Source organism: Crinia signifera, chromosome 3 (genome assembly GCF_055691185.1).
Source record: "Crinia signifera chromosome 3, ASM5569118v1, whole genome shotgun sequence".
NCBI classification, from domain to species: Eukaryota; Metazoa; Chordata; class Amphibia; order Anura; family Myobatrachidae; genus Crinia; species Crinia signifera.
The window spans coordinates 160,651,763-160,672,299 of record NC_139219.1 but is presented as its reverse complement, the minus strand read 5'-3'; the positions used below and the strand labels follow the sequence as shown (position 1 = coordinate 160,672,299).

The 20,537-nt window shown below is 43.6% G+C and overlaps 1 long non-coding RNA gene across 1 annotated transcript; it reads left to right on the top strand.

Moving 5' to 3' along the window:
* Window positions 1-1,715: 1,715 nt before the first annotated feature.
* On the top strand, window positions 1,716-18,307 carry LOC146063913 (uncharacterized). The gene is made up of 3 exons (XR_014471710.1): window positions 1,716-4,144; window positions 10,081-10,223; window positions 17,006-18,307. It is a non-coding gene; the product is annotated as an uncharacterized LOC146063913 (long non-coding RNA).
* The last annotated feature ends 2,230 nt before the right edge of the window (window positions 18,308-20,537 follow it).

Genomic DNA, 20,537 nt, shown 5'->3' with positions numbered 1-20,537 from the left:
CCTTTTTCAGTGTACCCGCGCGCATTGTCATCTAATGCAGCTAGTACACCTAGTCCAGCATCGGTTTTTCCACTTGTCACCCCCACATACACGTAACCACCTCAGGGTATTCAGCGCCTTCCTAGCGCATCCCCGTCACTGGTCGATCACCATCATCACTCCACAGACCCCTCTTCCTCAGCTGTCACCCGGTACTGCCGGGCGCACACCTGATAGCCACCTGTCCCTCACCGATTGGTACTTCTCTAGACTTCACTTACACAGCCGTCACTCGTGACTGCCGGGCGCATACCCGTATGCCTCCGGCACCACTTCCCTCCCTCACTCATTGACTCCTGAGCTCCCCACACTGTCACACACCGGCCGCCTACACCACCGTCACCCTTCTTTCACTGTCCCCAGCCATTCACCCGCAGTCGACACATGTAGTGTCGTCAGCCCGTCACCTCCGTTGTCCCTCCACTCTGCTCTTTATCCCTCCAGCTGTAACCCTGTCCCTCTCTCTGTTCCACCTTCTCCCCCCCTTTTCCTCCGTTGCTCTTTCAATGTAGCACACATTTATTAGTACTCTGTGGTAACTTTGTTTTTATATGCAGTATATTATGATTCTTCGTGTCCCATGCATGTGATGCTCTTTATCCGCTGTGAACTCAGTACGTCTTTGATGTCCGTATCGCTTTCTAACTTGTAACGTTTTTATTTGATAGGACACCGCTGCAGAGATCAGCAGCCGGCTTTCAGCACCACAGCCGCTTCACGTTCACACTTGTTTCCCCGCACTTAGCTCTAAGTCGACATTCACTCAGTTCAGTTTGTAAGCGCCAGAACTGCGTTCTTGGTTGCTTAGCAACCACCCTTTGGGTTTGATAGCACGCCCCTGGTGACCCCGCTTTCCTCGTTTGAGTGCGCCAGATGACGTCACTCATCACCTGCCCGGGTCGTGCTGGTGATTTCTGCACGAGGTGTTCCTGCCCCCACTGTCTGCTATAAATGTGAGTACACTGCTGTTTTTTCTTCATGTCTTGATAAAGGGCTTTGCCCGAAACGTTGACACAAGCCTGTGTTGATTCATTTATTTCTTCATTGCTGCCGCCGCGCAGAAAGTATACAAATCTTGTGAGTGCCGTCTACCTACTTTTTCCTTGAGAAACGGAAAGGCACCTCAAGTATCTGCATCCTTAAGGAAGAGTGCCGGTACTCCTTTGTCATATATATATATATATATATATATATATATATATATATATATATATATATATATATATTCTCATTACTACATAACTCACTATGCCTGGACCCACTTAGAGCCATGGGGATATTCAATTACATTTTAACTTTGGTTCAAACCATCTGATCCAAAAAATCCTTTCCAGATTATTGAATTACTAAAACTCCATGGATGGCCTTACCAATACAATTAATCCTAAATCCTTTGCAGCATTTGAATTTTTAGTAAATTACTTTTGCGGGCACGTACTGTAGTTCCATGTTTGCAGAACAGCCAAGTATGACAATTAGGGGGAAATTTACTAAAGGAAATTTGTAAAAAAAATTGTGTATTTGTATCCAGAAATACACTTATTTTTGACATTTACTATCCCGAAAATACGGCAATTCGTAGTCGTATTGATAGCACATCAATACGACTACGAATTGCCGTATTTTCGGGATAGTAAATGTCAAAAATAAGTGTATTTCTGGATACAAATACACCTATTTTTTACAAATTTCCTTTAGTAAATTTCCCCATTATTGTGAATTCCTTTGCAGTGTGCGTACACAAAGTAAAAAAAATCCCATCAGGTTTGTCTTGTACTTTTGTCTTCTCATCCCCACCACATCCTAGACTCATGTGCGTTTATTTACTAAGATGGGAGTTCTATTGAAGATTAGAATCTGATTGGTTGCACAGAGTAACATCCTATCTATCTTCTAGAATTGCTATATAAATAAGTAGATTCTGATTGGTATATGGACAACATCCCACCTTCAATAGAACTATTTAAGTAAATAAACTCAATGGATTTTTATCGCTACCAATCCCAAACACTTTCTACTTTTCATGGATTTTCCACTGTGAATTCCAGTTAGAAGGTGGGGGTGGGGTCTTTTTTCTGCAAATCCATTATGAATATATTGTAAACAAGATCAGTGTTTGGTGACTTGGTAAATTGATTTATTTTCAAAATAAAATGTAAATAGGCATTCAAGAAGTGTTATTTCGCTAAAACATGGTTACTTATGGCTATTATAAAGTATTGAGCATGTAAATCTTGTTGTGTTCTGGTTTATATTTATAAATGGTAGCCTCATAAGGGGGACGTGGGATGTACCTGGGTGTCACTCCACAAGGGTGACCCAAAGGAGCTGACTCTTCTTCAGTGATAATGTTACATTGTAACATTATGTGCAGCACCTGACACTTGTCAATGCCAGCACTGCACTCAAACTGATCTCTGGTGACTATCTGCATCTGAGGAACTCTGAATAAAAATGGTGGTTCATGCCATGCCTTGCCTCCTATTTTCCCCTTTTGCTGGCATGCCGATTCCCTGTGCAGCCTACAGTACGTGGATCTCTGTTTAATGCAGGTAGGAACATCACTGGATACAAATGCTTGCAAGTATATAGTGTCCTTTTAATGTATTAATACTAAAAGATCTTGTCAATGAACATCTTACAGACAGACAATAAGAATTATAAGAAAGTTACCGCTCCAGAGTGACTGGATGGGTTATTCAAGTTGCTTCTGTAATACTAACTATGGACTATTAACTGGTGACAATTACTGCATCATCATTATTATACACATCAAATGTACACTTAGGACTACAAATAACCCATTCATTGTAGACTCCTGAAAATTGGGTCCTCCTCTCAGACCCCTGGAAAGGTGGGAAAGCCTCCACATGCCCCTGGACCCATCTCGCTGCCCCCTCCTCAGCAGGTTGAACATTAGCATTCAAGGCTTTTCAGGGTGACTTTTGCACACAAATTAAAACAATTTATTAAGTAGACAAATGACATAAAAATTAATAAACAAAATATACACAAAATATTGTTGAAAAGGAATTCCTGTTGCTGCTGCTGAGACCGTGGACCTGGAGGAATCTCTCACCCAGTGTGAGCTCCATAAAAGCACCTTACACCACGGTCCTTGATACAAATCTCAACAGCGCAACTCCGGAGTGTCCCTGAGGATGACATACAGCCACCTTGCCATCCCGGCGGCATACGGCAGTAACACTTACAGCAGAGTGCACGAGACCCGCAAACAAGAAGGTCTCCGCCTACCGCAGTGTCCAGCGGCTTGCATTTGGCTCGCTGGCCGGTGCAGCTGCTTCCTACCATCCAAACACTGACAGGCGTGTGGCGGATTGGTGCATTTACCTACCCGATTCGGGACCTGCTGAAGACCCCGCACTTACAAGCAAGGTAACACAAAACATCGGCTGTCGTCCTTACCGACTCAAGGTGTCGATTGCATCTACTCCGCACTTTGTTCTTGTGCTATAAAGCCTGTGAAAGAATACCCTTTGTGGATTACAAATATTTGTTGGGAGAATCTACAAGCATCCACCTACTCCCACACAGCGCTGGGATTTTTACCCTATTAATCAGGACACTAGCACCTGGCCTCATATGCGCATATGAGAATAACCTACCGGGACCTGGTAATTATACGCTACATACATTCAGCATTTTTACTGTTGCACATGCTTTTTAAGTATTTTATGCATGCCTAATATTTTGTGTATATTTTGTTTATTAATTTTTATGTCATTTGTCTACTTAATAAATTGTTTTAATTTGTGTGCAAAAGGCGCCCACTGGTATTTCTCTTTTCCCATTTGCAATCTTTTGGGGGCGGCACCCCCCTCCCAGAGGGCAGCCACTTGCACACAGCACTCAAACACTTGCCCCTAGCGTTCAGAGTATATTGTTATTTTTATTTTATTTTTTTTCAGGGTGACTGCCTGGATAAAATTATGCAGATCATGATGTTTTTGCCCCACCCCTCCATGTAGACCGTCGAATCATGGCATTTAATGGTGGGGCTTGATAACACCAAGCTCTCCCCACCCCAAGTGAAGCTGGGAGTCTCCTCTCCGGGCTTCTGAAGAGGAGAAATAATATGTATGCAGTAAGTAAACTAATAGGCAAAGTAATTCTGCTGTTTTTATGCTCTTTTAATCTAGAAGTTTGTTCTATACACATCCAGCTGAAGGATATTTGTTCTACGTTCCCCATGGCAGCCATACTTAGAGATATTTCCCTTTCCTAAGATTAGACAGGGTGATTTTTTTCTGAGAGGCTCTGCCCACCTTGGTTATATCAGTCTACTCCTCCCCCTCCTTTATGTCTTTTTTTCCTGACTCCTAATAGTTTAGACAGGGTAGGGTGTTATTTTTATTTCTAGGGCTAATGGGCCCCATACATCAGCAATCACAATTTATGGATTTTCAGATATAGGGATATTTTGGCCAGATAAATGGATTTTACAATCTATCTGACTTTGCCCACACATTACAGATTTATTTCAGTGATCTGCAGATTTTTCCATCTAAAGATTGCATCTTCATATCTGGAAATTGCCCCAATCGATTGTCATTTCAGCTGTTCATAATGTAAATAGATGAAGAAGACGAATTGGGAATGCCCACACATCTAAAAAAGATCTGCAGATAATACCAGATTATTAAACATGTTTAAAAACCTGATTAAGCAATTGATTGGAGATTTTGATTGGGATTGCCAAAAGGGGGGAGCCCACACATCTAAAATTAATTGTGGCAATCATCTCCATATCTGAAAATTGTCACAATTAATTGCTGATGTATGGGGCCCTTTACCCTATTGGGTTGGCTGCCCGAGGGGGAAGAAGAGGTGTAGGATGGCCTGTTTTCAGCTCTATCCTACACTTATATATCCGAGATTGGACTGCAGCAGCGAGCATGTCTCCCTCCTTGCAGCTCCATTAAATACCTTTATGCAGTGACGATATCAGCTCCCTGTCTGGATAAGGTAAGGCTGGTTACAGCGTGCTGCGGCGGCGAGTTCGGTCTCCCCAGCCACACGTTCCAGCTGACTTCACTCTGCTCAGTCTGAGGCTTGTTAACGGTGAACGCTGTCTCCCAGGCAATTGCACCTAGATTTGAGTGACAGCGGCATGCGCTGAGACCGCATGTGCCGGAAGTCGGGTACAGCTTTCGGGTATCTGCGCCATTAGGGCTGTCTTGAGGAATGACCCATGGAGGAAGTACTTCCGGGTCGGCTACTGCGGGCTACTTTAAAGCATGGGCAAACTGTGCTGTCAGCCATCATGTTTCTCTGCTGTTCCAGTGAGCATCATGAATCCTTCCCCCCCCCCCATTGGGCATCATGGATCCCCCCATTGGGCATCATGGATCCCCCCACCATTGAGCATCATGGATCCTTCCCCCCTCCCCCCATAAGCTTGATTCTGCTCTGGCGAGATAACCCTTATATTTTGGACTACTTTAGAAATGTATTTTCTAGTTATATATATTTAACTACATTTTACAGTGTGACTGCTTCTCCAATCAAGTCTATAAAAAGCATGTTATTCTTAATTGTGTGTCGTGATAAAGTATTGCCAGCTACACGCAAAGGCACTGGGAGTATTGTGCTAGACATCCTATTCAGAATGAGCAACCTGAGGTTTTATCACAGTAATTGGATTGGATAAAAAAATTACAAAGGAGGAGTTTTCCCAGTTACAAACTTCCAAGAGGTCTTGGTCACAGACCAGCCTAGAGTATGATACCAGATTCTCTTCTGAAGATACATAAGAAGAAATCTAATATTCTTCTTCGAGTGAGGAGTCTGGGAAGCTAGCAATTTTAATTTAGAGTTGGTGCAAAGCATGTTAAAGAATATTTAATAAGACAATTGATTTATAAGGAGCCGGTTGACCGTCAAGATATCCTATTTGAAGATTGTGCTAAATCTGGAAGAACCTTTCCAGTACACTGTGTAATGAAGGAATTGATTTCAAAGGAGTGGTCATTGGTGGATAAGAGACTAGGTAGGATGCCTAGATTGGAAAAGATATACCCGTTCAAGGATAAACAGTTATTAACTTGGTGTGAAGTTCCGAAGGTGGACGCAGCAATGGCCAAAGTCACCTTCAGAACAACTATCCCTCTGGCATCCTTTAGGGATACTATGTATCAGCTAGGGCTCTTAGATTATGGTGCACAGAAATGCACAAAGATATTGATGACAAAATATCTAGACAATATCTATTGAAAAATCTAGAGATTATGTAAAAAGCTATCCAATATATATGTGTGAAGCTTTTCTGGATATAGTGACTTTCTCCTCTAAGTCGTTGACAGCAGGAGTGGTAGCAAGAAGGGCCCTTTGGTTAAAGAATTGGAGTGCTGATGCAAACACAAAAAAAGTCTAGCCTCATAGCAGTGTCCTACTAGAATGTAATTAGCCAAGGAAGAGTTGGTTCTCCGGGTTCTGTAAAGCTTTTAAGAAGATTCATCCTTCCAGGAAGTCCATGTGGCTCCTTGGGACCTCAATGTTATTTTAAATACTTTGATGCAGGCTCTGTTTGAACCCCTGTCGCAAGCAGACTTAAAATTCCTATCATGGAAAGTAGTATTTCTGGTTGCTATAACCCAGGGTGGCCAACCCGTGGCTCACCTGTCACCGAGCTGCGGCTCCCGAGATCACTCCCCGGTCATTGTGATGTGGCTGCTTACTGAGACGACAGAGAGCGGGCAAGTGCGTCCCCTGCAGCGGGGACGGAAGGAACCTGTACACAGGCTCCTAAGGAGTCCGAGCCGGGATCTCTCCTCGGAAGTGGCGTAACTACTGAGGGTGCAGCTGCTATGGGGCCCGAGCTGCTTCAGGGGCCCGCTGCTCCCCCTGCACCCAGTTGCTTCCATGCATGCAGACCCAAGGTTGTAGTCTCCAGGTAGCTGTTTTTTGCGTGTCCAGGTATTATGCGGTCAGTACTGTCCTCGTGGGGTTGGACGTCCCCCTACCAAAACCCCTCCCCCTGGTGCACTTCCGCAATCTACGTTCCACAGCGCAGAGGCAGCGTGCGTGCCATCTGTCTGATAACACCTGGCAATCGCTGCACCCAAGGGTCCCAGCCAGGGAGAGATTTCTTTACTATGGCTCACTCAGAACAAGCGCCCACCTTCCACCCTGGTGATCATGTGGGACCTGTTGCGCGGAAGGATAATGGCCCATCAGTTTCTGCCTGGGAACTCATCTACACTATGTATGTGTATATGCTGGTGATCCATGTGTGTTTGTATATCATGTTCTATGTAGGTGTATATTCATGCTTCCTAGGCTGGTTTTCTATTCCAATCCACCCCCTGTATCCATCTATGACCCCATATGATTCTCTGCCCATCTATGTCCCCTCCCCCCACCCTCTAAAGATAGTCCAAATATATATATATATATATATATATATATATATATATATATATATATATATATATATAAGACCAAAAAGACACACTCTCCAGACTGTTTGATGCAAAATAAAAAGCTGTGTATTTGTATTCACATAAACATCAAATGTAAAAAGAAGGGTACTCAACGTTAGCGTTTCAGTCCATAAAGGACCTTCCTCAGGAGTTAGACAAAAGGGCATCCATTTGGGGTGAAGCACAGCGTGGACCACACAGCAGCTTCCTACAGCCTGGAGAGTGTGTCTTTTTGGTCTTTATATACATGGACTTTGTTTCTTGCAAGGAAAGTTCTGGACGTCACCCCAGCGGTTGAATATTTTTTGTATGGAGTGCGATCTTATTGCATATATATATATATATATATATATATATATATACACACACACACCTCCCAACATGACCCTCTCCAGGAGGGATACATTGCACTGCTCCTGCACTTCCCTCTTAATTTATAATTGCCATCACCTTTGTTAAAGCACTTTTCTTAGCAATGTACCTGTTCAACAAAGATGATAGCAATCATACAGTAGGAGGAAGGTCCAGGAGCAGTGCATTGTGTCCCCCCTGGAGAGGGTCATGTTTTGAGGTGTGTATATATATTGCATAGATAGATGGCATATTTGGCAGGGCAGCTCAAATGGAGGGAGCACCGGTCATTTAAAAATGGGGCGTGGACTTGAGGGAGATAGGCCACCCCCATTTTTGCATAGTATCGGCTCTTTGTCTTACCATAAAAAATGTTTTGGCTTATTGCCTCTGATTGGTTGCCCACCCCTGTTATAACCTCAGCTAGGAGGGTTAGTGAAATCCAAGCTTTATGGGTAGAAGAAACCTACTTGAATATCTTCCCAAATAAAGTGGTGTTAAGAATGCACCCAGACTTTCTACCTAAGGTAGTGTCAAAATGTCGTCTTAATCAGGAGATTGCTTTCTATGAGAATCCTAACAACCCTGAAGAAGAGTTACATTCTCTAGATTTAGTCAGGACCATTTTCCTTTATCTTCAAAAAGTTGAAGGGATCAGAAGAACAAAGCCTTTGTTTACAATACCGGAAGGTGTGAATAAAAGTTCCGTTCCTTCTAAACAAACCTTGGCAAGGTGGATCAGAAGTCCATCATCTTTGCTATGAACAGGAAGGGAAAGCTGTTCCGCAGATCATAAGAGCACACTCGACAAGAGCAGTGGCGGCCTCATGGGCTAGGAATCATCAAGCATCTATTTCCAACATTTGCTAAGCTGGGACTTGGTCATCCATATATACATACATTTACTATGCCTTAGATATTTCTTCTGCCCACTTTGGGGAAAATGTGCTAAAGTGTGCCTTAAATAATTTCATTGATATGGTCTCCCTCCTTTTTTTGCTTTGGTATGGCTGCCATTGTGATCATAGAAGAAAACAGCGAATTATACTCACCGAGAATTAGGAGACATTCAAAAGACATAATGGAAGGGGAGGAGTAGACTAATATACCCAAGGTGGGCGGAGCCTCTCAGAAAAAAAATCACCCGGTCTAATCTTAGGAAAAGGGAAATATCCCTAAGTTTGGCTGCCATGGAATTTCTAAGAAGAAATGGAATTATCGGTGAGTATAATTTGCTGTGTTCCGGGTGAGCTATATTGGAGTATACATATTTTACAAAACTGTCTTTACCATTACTCATTTCAAGCAATCTGCTATGGATCAGCTTATGTGCGGGATATGCCTACAGTAGCTGCAAGAACCTTTATAGGTATACATGTCAAAATAGACGTTTGCCTTATCACTCCTGACTAGCTATACTAAGTAATGCATGTCTGAGACTAAATCAGACACAGGGCCTAATTCTGATTCACTCAGTCACCCTCACGCATTTGTACAGGGGACCGATGTTTTACTACTGCGCATGTGCATATGCAAGGTGCGAGTGTGCATGCAGCGGATGTCAGCTGCCCGCCTATTTCCCATATTGGGAGCACCCAAGGCTGCGAATGGTTGTTTATGCAAAACATCCATTCTCAGCCTTGTGGGGAACTTGCTGAGCGAGGGGGGACATGCAGCTGTGTGAGTGGCGGGCAGCATTAAATCCACACACAGCACTTCGAAATTCGCAGCGCTGCGTGTGGACTAGAATAAGGCCTACAGTTCCTGGTTCACCACTAGCATTTTCAGTATTGAGCATATATATCCATTTGGTCAGGTCCTGATCTATAAGCTTTTCTCTTTCTGTCTGTTGTTTGTCTCTGGGTCCCTTCCAAGTAGTGAAATAAAAGCATATGATCATATAACAAAGCAGAATTCCAGTGCTGAAATTGCTGTTAGCTTTTCTGAAATGCATAATCAATATTTTGTCCTTTATCTTTATGTGGCAATATATATTTGTAAGTAAAAAGTTATCTTTGAACAAAAATAAAATGACAGGACACAACATGCGCCTAAGCATTTTTAAAAACTGAAACATTTTAAACTAAAAGACATAAAGCGATATATATTCTACACCTTTTAATACATCTTAGCCCTTTGGTTATTTATCTGGTTTTCTGTTACTGCAGTTACTGTCAAGCTTTTTATGAATTCATGACCCTATGTCCCTTTTATAAAGTTGTACTATAATATGATTTGTTCACTACAGTAGTGTGAACAACAACAAGAAGTAGTGTGCGTGTTCCCGTGCACCTCTGCGACAGTACACAGCACCTCCCATGGACCGTAATGGGCGGCGGCAGTAGACTCCCAGCTCCCGTTCCCCCATCTGGAGGCTGCAGAACGGAGCAGGTGAGCCCCCCGCATTACAAACACTGTCTGTCCCTACACCACCCCTCCCCCCCCCCCGCGCGCGCGCATTACATCCGCAAAATTTTTGCGGCGCTTAACATATTGGTTTTATTGATAAAGGAAAACCGTGTATTTTAGAGCATGTAGAGAATGGGTGGTGACTGACAGCGCTCGAGTAGAGGTAAAGTAGGGTGCTGCTGGGTGTCCGGAGTAAAACTACAAAAATTTACCCTGCAGTGTACAGAAAGCAAGAGGAAAAATGGGCACACCTGCGCAAACCTACACCATGAATAGTAAATAAGCAGAGTCTGGGCGGGAGTTCGATACCGCTACCAAGAGAGCATAGCAAATCCACGCCGAATGACTCAGGGCGGAAGTAACATACTACTGAAGTGAGGGCGCATCAGCAAGGAAACATCGCTGAACACGCCGGGTGGAAGTGACACGGGCGGACATGACGTACCGCCGCACCGGCATAAAAGAGAAGACGGGACGGACACATCTACTCTGCATATCCTGACGAAGCCCACGCTGCGGGCGAAATGCATAGATAGACAGAGAGGATCTCCAGGTACGCCGCATCACCCAGCCGTTACCACGAGGAGGTAACAGTCTGCCGGCAGACACCCTCTGTCCCCTGAGGACATCTTTTTCTGACTTTTTCCTCACCAGTATCACACTCCGGTTAGGAGTTAAGATCTCTGCATTTTATTATTGCATTATGCTGCACTCCGTTTAGGAGTTAGGAGCAGAGCTCTCCCCCTGTATTTTACCTTTACACAGCATCTTTGCCTATACCTGCATTGTACTTCATTACATCAAACTCCGTTTAGGAGTCAGGAGCATTGCACTCTGTTTCTTGTCAATATACAGCATTGGGACGAGACTTTTTATACTAAAAATTATACCCCATTCAGGGTTTTTTATATGTGAGTATGTAACCGTTTGTCTGAAGTGTATACCGGTATTAGGCCACACCCCCTTTTTACCTTTCCTTTTTATAAAAGCACTTTTATGCTAATGTGCACATTTCTTTGTATTTCATGAATTTATTTTTAATAAATTAATATTTGTACACAGATACCATCTCTGCTTATTTACTATTGATGGTGTAGGTTTGCGCGGGTGTGCCCATTTTTCCTCTTGCTTTCTGTACACTGCATGGTAAATTTTTGTAGTTTTACCCCGGACACCCAGCAGCACCCTACTTTACCTCTACTCGAGCGCTGTCAGTCACCACCCATTCTCTCCAGCACCATTTACTACATCGACTACAGCAGCTGAGTTACGAATAGCAAACTACACATAAAGGACCAATCCATCGCATATATATATATATATACACACACACACACACATATAGAAACATCGAACATGGCATTCAACAGGGAAGAACGGTACAGATACCTAGAATCATTCATTAATCCGGGCAGATCAACAAAACCCGAAGATACCAGAGTAACGGAAGAAAATTTCTGTACCCTTTACCTACAATTGGAGAAACTAGAAATATTAGAAATTAAACAATGGTGGGAAAGGATTCAGTATGAAATCCCGGCGGTCAGGATCCCGGCGTTCAAAATCCTGATGCCGAAATCCCGACAAGTGGGGGGACGTGGATCGCCCCACTTGAGGGTTTGCTGCACTCGCCATGCAGCAGGCTCGGTGCCTCGCTACGCTCGGCACGTTAATTTATTCTCCCTCCAGGGGTACCGTGGACACCCACGGAGGGAGAAAGTGTCGGGATTTCAGTGGTCGGGATTTCAGCGGTCGGGATTTCAGCGGTCAGGATTCCAGCGTCGGGATTCTGAACGCCGGGATCCCGACCGCCGGGATTTAAACTGCATCCCGTGGGAAAGCACCACTATGAGTAGATACCTGGTTATGGGGATGATCCCCAGGGGACTAAGGATAATAAAGAAACCAACGTTCCTCTCAACTAATGACTTATTGAGGACCGGGAACAATCAATGAAGAAAATCACAAAAGAAGTTAGAGGATATCAATAAAAAAATCGAACCCCTAAAGCACCATGAAGATTTTAGAAGATTAGATTCACTAACAAAGAACAAACTGAGGAGAATTGAAGAAGAAACCATAGAACAAAAAAGGAGAAAGTTCCACTGAGACATTGAAGACTATAGAATAGACTACAGGAATTGGAAAGCAGATAGCCACCAACAGGAAAGATATCAAAGACAGAGAGATCGATCCATGAACAACCGGAATATACCGAATAGAAGAAATGAAAGAAGATATGGACACTCAGACAATCCCAACTACATAGGGATTGACAGAAGACACAGAGATGCAGAACAGAACTAGAGAGGAACATATACCACAGAGGAAAAATCAATACTCCAACAATAGAGAACATGACCGATACCAAAGACCAACAAATGGAGATACCAAGATTCAGGAGAGATACAATAGATACCCAGACAATAGAACTCTCATTAACAGCTTCAATCAGGGCAAGAAAGACCAAGAAGAAGAGAACAATACTTCAGCCAGAACACTCATGCAAAGAATTAATGAAAGAGATGGGAGAAGGGAAGAAGACCTAGATGATGAGGAAGAAGGGATTGATCTGGCCGAACAGAACATGGATAATTTTTTAGAATTGGTCTACAATGCCGCAAGCCAGGGGGCGATCCCAAAGAGTACACAACAACAAGATCAAAAGAAGGGCAAGAAAACCAAAAGAACAAGAAGTTCCGTTACAAGCGTGGAAAGCATGGAGGTAACAAAACAAAAAAACATCAAACGACGAAAAGAGGGAAGGAGAAAACATCAGAGGGGATATTCAACCTAAGTCAGTATGAACTCACAGAAACAGAGATTTCAGTTCTGCAAAAAGGTTTGAAATTTGCCCCGACAAGTAAACTGGACAAATTCAAGACTTTTATAGACCTTCACAAGTTCATAACAAAACTTACCCTCAAGAAATTTTTCATGGAGAAGAAAGGAGAAGAAAAATGTGAGGACCAGCAACAGGAAGATATTTTCAAACACACACAATTAAACGAAAAATCCTCCTTCCCACAATACTTGAAGGGACCCATCAAAACATTCCAGAAATTAATGGAGAACGACATCGAAAGAATTTCGGATAAGATTGATAAAAGATCATGGAACATCACTAAAGAAGAAAAAGAGGCCTTAGAATCCCTAAAGAACAACAAAGGGTTGACTATAAAACCAGCCAATAAAGGTGGAGCAATTGGGGTAATGGACCGCGCGAAATACGAGAGTGAAGCATTGTCACAGCTACAGGACGAAAATACGTATGAACAACTGAAAACGGACCCAACCACAAAGTATAAAAAAGAGCTGAATGCCCTCCTTTTAAAGGGAAAAGAAGAAGGTAATCTGAACAAAGGAGAGTATAACTTCCTACAACAGAATAATCCCATTACTCCGGTTTTCTACCATCTCCCAAAATTACATAAGGATCCCCAGAACCCGCCAGGAAGACCTATAGTGGCGGGCGTCCAATCACTGACATCAAAACTATCAAAATATGTAGACTAACTCCTTCAACCCACAGTAATCATACAGAGAAGTTACATCAAAGATACCACCCACATTTTACGGACTCTGAATGAAATGACATGGGAACAAGATTATATACTCGCAACATGCGACATAAAAACCCTTTATACCTGTATAAATCACCAACAGGAGTGCAACAATGTCAAAAAAAGATTGGAAGAAGACTCAGGACTGGATAATAGACAGATCACGTTTATTATAGAAGCAAAGTCGTTTATCCTGACGCATAATATAAGTTTTATCTCCAACGGCGGGGGACGGCAATGGGGACGAACTTCGCCCCATCCAATGCGAACCTGTTCCTGTCTCAGTGGGAGCAGGAACGGTACAGAATTTTCGGACAAATTGAAGTTATGGGCTCAGTATGTAGACGATGTGATAATTGTGTGGAAGGGCACACAGGAAGACCTTCTTAAATTTATTGAATACATCAACGACAATGATCTGAACTTAGAATTTACCAGCGATATCAACAAAGACACCATCAATTTCCTAGACCTGAACGTCTTCACTGAAGGAGAGGGAATTGAAACAAGGACATTCTCGAAACCCACAGATTGCAAAAGCTATCTGCACTCCAAGAGCAACCACCACAGAACATGGGTAAATAATATACCAGGTGGACAATTCAGGAGAGTATGACGAAATTGCTCAAAACTGTCTGATTACCAAACCCAATCAAGAGAGATAATGAACAACTTTGTCGTAAAGAACTACAATAGCGCATTCTTGGAAGAAGAAAGGGAGAAGGTAGAAGAACTGGATAGGCAGACGCTATTATATCCACAAGAAAGAAGAGAAGAGAACATCGGGAAATAAGTGATATTCTTAACAGATTTCTCCACTCAAAGCCGACAATTGGAGAAAAGCTTACGCCGACATTGGCATAAACTACACACAGACGATGGATTAAAGGGCGTCTTACCCATCAAACCCCACATAGTCTACAGGAGAGGAGCAACACTAAAAACAACATTAGTAAAAAGCTTCCTGAAAACAAAAGAGACGGATACCAACCGAACAATAGGCTTTTCAAGGTGTGGTATGTGCATGGCTTGCAGGAAAACAAACTACGGTAATACCAAGATAATCAAAAAAGTAACATCAACTACAAATACAACCACACATACCATCAAAGAAAGGATCAGTTGCAACACGTGTGGGGTAGTGTACCTAGTGCAATGCCCATGCGGACTCCAATATATCGGCAAGATGAAGAGGAAACTGCACATTAGGGTGCAAGAACACTTGTGCAATATCAGCAACAACAAAGAAAACCACAGTGTGCCTATACATTTTACAGAAAAACATGCCAGCAACCATAAAGATTTAACGTTTATAGGCCTAAAGAAAGTCCAGACCTCCTGGAGAGGAGGAGATTTTCGACACAATGTTGACCAAAGAAGAAACAAGGATGATCTACAAGATGGGTACCCTTTCCCCCAAAGGCCTCAATATTGACTTTGAGATTGCCCCGTTTCTATATGAGTAGACACCTTGTTCCCTATCAGCCTGCCAATACACATTTGGGGTGACATTCTATGGGCTGAGAGAAAAGCGCATATATTTTTCGCACTCCACATCGCCGCTATTTGCAATTTCTGAAATCGCATTTTTTAGTCATAATTTGCATATTTAATGGGATGCGCATTAGAGGATAAAAAGTGCGATGTAGTGCGATTTGCGGCAAATTGATGCGAAATTATGTCACTAAAGTGTGATTTCTTCCGCCGGTCATGTGCGCATTTTAGACCAACCGGAGTGCGATTCACAAGACTGTCTCCACATGACAAATAACCCCCTAACCTATTGGGCCACCTAGGTCCCCTCCATTCTGCATCACACCCCCTATATAAAGGGGCATTGGCACCATTTCACTCTTTGATAGGAAGTAAGGAGCATGGAGAGGAGCAGTGGCAGTGTGAGAAGAGGAAGAGGTGTTGGTGGCAGAGTGAGGAGTGGCAGAGGGGCCAGTGGCAGAGGGAGCAGTGGCAGCAGCCAGGCAAGAGGAGCCAGTGGGAGAGGCAGCAGAGGACTGCTGAGGTCGACCTCCATTACAGGGAGTGGCAGCCAGCATGGCCACTGCAAGGGAAGCCCCAGACCAGGCCCTGGCAGACCAGGCCCAGCAGGAGGAGGGGGAGGATCCGCTGGCATCCCCATCCTGTAGCCAGGACCTTGCCCATACCCCACAGCAGCTGCAGGAGGGCCACATGTCCGAGATGGAGGAAGATGGAGGTGAGGAGGAGGAAGACACTGGCATGGAGGAGGATTTTGACATGCATGTGGAAGATATAGAGGATGAGGAGGAGGGTGAAGCTGGCCGCACCAAAAGTGGGAGAAAGGTCCGATTCAGCTATGAGGAGAATGTGGCGCTTGTCCGGGTCATCATACCCCCTGTATGACCGCTTACTGGGGAAAAACCAGGACAAGACCACCTCACATCGTAAACGTGGTATGTGGAAGGACATCACCCAGGCGGTCAACGCTGTCAGTCACCGCAAGACGCTAAGCAAAAACGTTAAAAAGCGGTTTAACGACATCAAGCGGCAGCTGAAAAAGAAAATGGCCATGGAGATAGAGGAGGCCACCAAGACTGGCGGAGGAAGCCCCACCACAATAACGTACACATCATATGAGGTGAAGCTCCAAAGAATTATCCCCCCTGAGGTCCTGCCTGGGATGCACATTGCGGATACCGATAGGCCGGCAAGCCCACCCCGAGCTGGTAAGTGTAACCACATGCAATATGAAACATACATGCCAATGTATTTAAACTGCAATGTTATTTGGTATTGTTATACTAAATAATGTGGTGCTGTATAACTACATAGCCCAGCAATGTCTGTCAATGGCAATAGTTTACACCTACTTTAAAAATGATCAGAATGCTGGGCCTTGTAGTTCCAAAACTGCACATCTATTGTTCCACACTGTAACATTTTTTTCTAGCAGCTTCATATGTATGTGGCCCAAAAACATTGGTGTACTGGTGGTTTAGCAGTCACACCTACATACCACAGATTTGCCAACAGTTGTAATGTGTCAAGCAGTGTTTTTTTTTTTTGCCTGACTACAGGTGCAAAACATCAATGTAAAAATATGAATAGTAAATAATATAGCCCTAAACCAAAGGTAAATTTGTCCATTATTGCAATTTATTTGATGATTTCGCACAAAAGCATCTCCATTGCTCGTTACATAAAGTCTGCCGATCTTTCCTTTCACAGATTGTCCGTCCCGAAGTGATCAAGCATCCAAGAGAAGAAGCTCCCATGGTGCCGCATCTGTGGAAGCAGGTAAATGTTCAAACCACAGGCCATTACACATACAGTACACACACCCATTTCACATCAAATAATAAATCACATTACAGTCATCTCCAGCTGCTACATTGCAACGGACATGAATGTAATGTGGCCTAGCCATGTCAATGAAGATTATTGTCAATGTTTCATGCAGGATCGGGGTCCATTTGTAAGTACATAGTACCCCTAGGTATGGGCGTCTACCATCTCAGACCCTTTCCAAAACAGTACTGACGACAGAAAGGACAATATATGCATCTGTACTTACCTCTTCCTCTGTATCCACAGGTACTGTACAACTAGGACAACAATCCACAGAATCCTCTGATATGCCGGAGGATGACCTAGAGATAATTCTGGAACCAGTGGACATGTTTGCGGCTGAGGAGGAAATAAACACATCATCACAGAGTGATCTTCCACCAAGTGGGGTGACTCCAAACCCACCCCCACCCAGAAATACTCCCCCTACAGCTGCTTCTGCTGCCCAAGTAGCTACCTCCTTGGTACATTTCAAGGACAAACAACTAGAATTTATGGCCTCCCAAAGTCTGGAAATGGGCAACATTAAGGGGTACATGCGTGACACCTTTCTACAGTTGAGAAAATTGTCTAGGAGTGTACGGGTTGTTGTAGGCACTCAGGTGCGTATGGCAAATAGCATAGACACCCGTCTTGCTGAACTTAGTTCTGCTGTAAGGGAGCAGAATATCCATATTGGCAGCCTTGCACAAAGTATTCATTCAATTAGTCAATCGTGTACTGCGCAGACCAATGCGTTGATCGCTATGTAGGCACAAATCCATCCAATGGAGGTGTCAGGTGTCATAGGTGCAACTACATTTACAATTAGTAGTGTATCTAGCACACCAGTAAGTGGCTCACCAACTTCCCCACCCCGTCGGAGTATTAGGACCCGGGGTGGCATGTGCGCAGGGTCAAGAGGTGGTAGTGCACGGCCTGATGGAGGGAAAAAATATTTTTTTTACATAAAATAAATTGATAATGCATGTACTATGCTTGCATTTTTGTGACATTAATACACATTTCTATTGTTTGCGACAGCCAAATGCAGGTTATGTATGACATAATATACTGTAGTAAAAATGTCACAACGCATACCATTTTGTCTGTGTGTTATTCTTTAAACATTTGTTGTGTGATCTGTTCCATAATGTAATGATATATGGGCAAGGTATTGGTGGAAGATGCTGTTGTCTCAAATCTGGCCCGTCCGAGGATGTGGAACTACATATTTCAGCAAGCTGTGGCAATCATGTTTTGTGCTGTCATGCTTACACTGTGTCAGGGCATGCTGGGACATGTAGTTCCACAACAACAGGTGAGCCATAGTTTATTGCACACAAATCACATACATGTTGTGAATATACTTACAAGGTTTTTTACAGCAAGGGATAGGTCTGCACCACCAACTGTACCCTTGGACTGTGTCTATTGGGCTAATTGTGGGGGCAAAAAGATGTTAGTGATAAATGTAATGTAGGTGAGTTCACTTCCAGCAAAGGTACATGTAGGAATAGAGGGCACATGTGCTTACCAGAAAAGTAGTGCCTGATTATGTCTGTACGCACCAGATTCCCCCTCTGCGTACCCCTCACTACCCGAGGTGTGGTAGGTTGGGCTTCCTGCACGACTGCTGCATGATCCTCCTCCACATAGGCTGGTTGGTATAGGGCTATGTTGTGTAACATGCTTCAAGCCTGGACGATCATCACTACTTTTGCAGGGTGGTAAAGCAGCAAACCAGATGACCGGTCCAGACACCGGAATCTACTTTTCAACACTCCAAACGTACGCTCCACCACATTGCGGGTTGCAATACGGGCTTCATTATACCGGTGCTGTGCAGGGCCATCGGGGGTGCAGGTGTCATGAGCCAGGAAAGACACCCATATCCTGAGTCACCTAAACCAAAGAAAGGAAGTTATTGCCTTATATGGTAAGGTATGTGCAGTGGGCAAATAGTATTTACTTGGCCAAGAGTAGTAGGCTGGTGAAAATTGAAACACACACACACACACATTTCAGCAGATACAAATACGAATAGAGAGGGTAATATGTAAAAATGTACTTACCAAGTAGCCAGCCCTCTGGCATTTGTTGTTGGGTAAATCGGTTCCAGAGGCCGGAGTGTCTCAGAATATAGGCGTCATGGCAGTTCCCAGGGAAGTCTGCAACCACACTTAGGATTTTCAGATGAGCATCACATACAACCTGCACGTTCAGGGAGTGCCGCCCACGCCTATTGACATAGACGTGGCCCCGCACGTGTGGTGCCCTAATCCCAATGTGTGTGCAGTCTATAGCTCCCAGCACGTGAGGGAATGCTGAGAGTCTATAGAAAGCAACCTTGTGGTCCTGCCACTCTGACTCAGAACTGGGGAATCTGATGTATGTCCGCCACAACTTCTTAAAAGCAAGTAACACTTGAGTCAAATGCTTTGAGAAAGTGGCTTGTGATACCCCCAAGGACCATGAGGTCACGGACTGAGTGGAGCCAGTGGCTAAATAGTAGAGGGTATACATTAATTTCTGCAGCCCAGACACTGCATAGTTGCCTCCCCCAAAAGGGTCCAAATCATATCTCACCTGCTCATATAAGTTCAACAAGTTATTGTGGTTTAGCCTAAACATCCCCACAACCTGTTGATCCGAGAGGGAGTCCAGGTACAGCCTAGCATGATACATACATGGGGTACGCACTATTTGGGGTGGTACCTGGTTCTGGTGCGCAGCTTCCTCCCTCCTGCCCATCTCCTCCAAATGGGCCAAATCCAAAATGAGCAACTCAAATCCACTCTGCACAATCTCCATGTCTCAAACCCTCACAGGTGTCCTTAATGATGTGGGGGTATAAATTAAGGACACCTGTGATGACATTAACCATGTGTGCACTTGACCAAATTAAGTTCTGGGCCAAATCGCCCAAGAGAACCTGGTCTGAAAAAATGGCGATTATTAGACACCTTAAAAGTGCGATTTGCGAAATCCCATTCCATTAAATAAGCGAATTGTATACTTTTCTATTGGAAAACATCTGGATGTGATAAAAGTGCGAATTTTTACCGCACTTTCAGTACGCATGACTTATCGCAAAAAATATGCGATTTAAGGACCTTTTCGAATCACATTAAATATGCGATTTCACGGAAAAATGCGAATTAGCCGTTTTTTGGAGTATAAATCGCCAAAAAACACAACTCTCATTCCATAGAATGTCACCCTTGATCTCATCTCCTACATCACAATTTTGGTCCTCCCACCGATTATTATTCAGGATTATCCCCTACTACCTTTTCTTTTTCCCTTTTCTCTTTCCTTCTTTTTTCCCTTTTCTTATCTTCTTTTTCCGCATCCTTCCTGTATGAGTTTTTTCCTCAAAAAAAAATATATATATATATTCCCCCTATAATTTCTTAACCCCGATACCTCT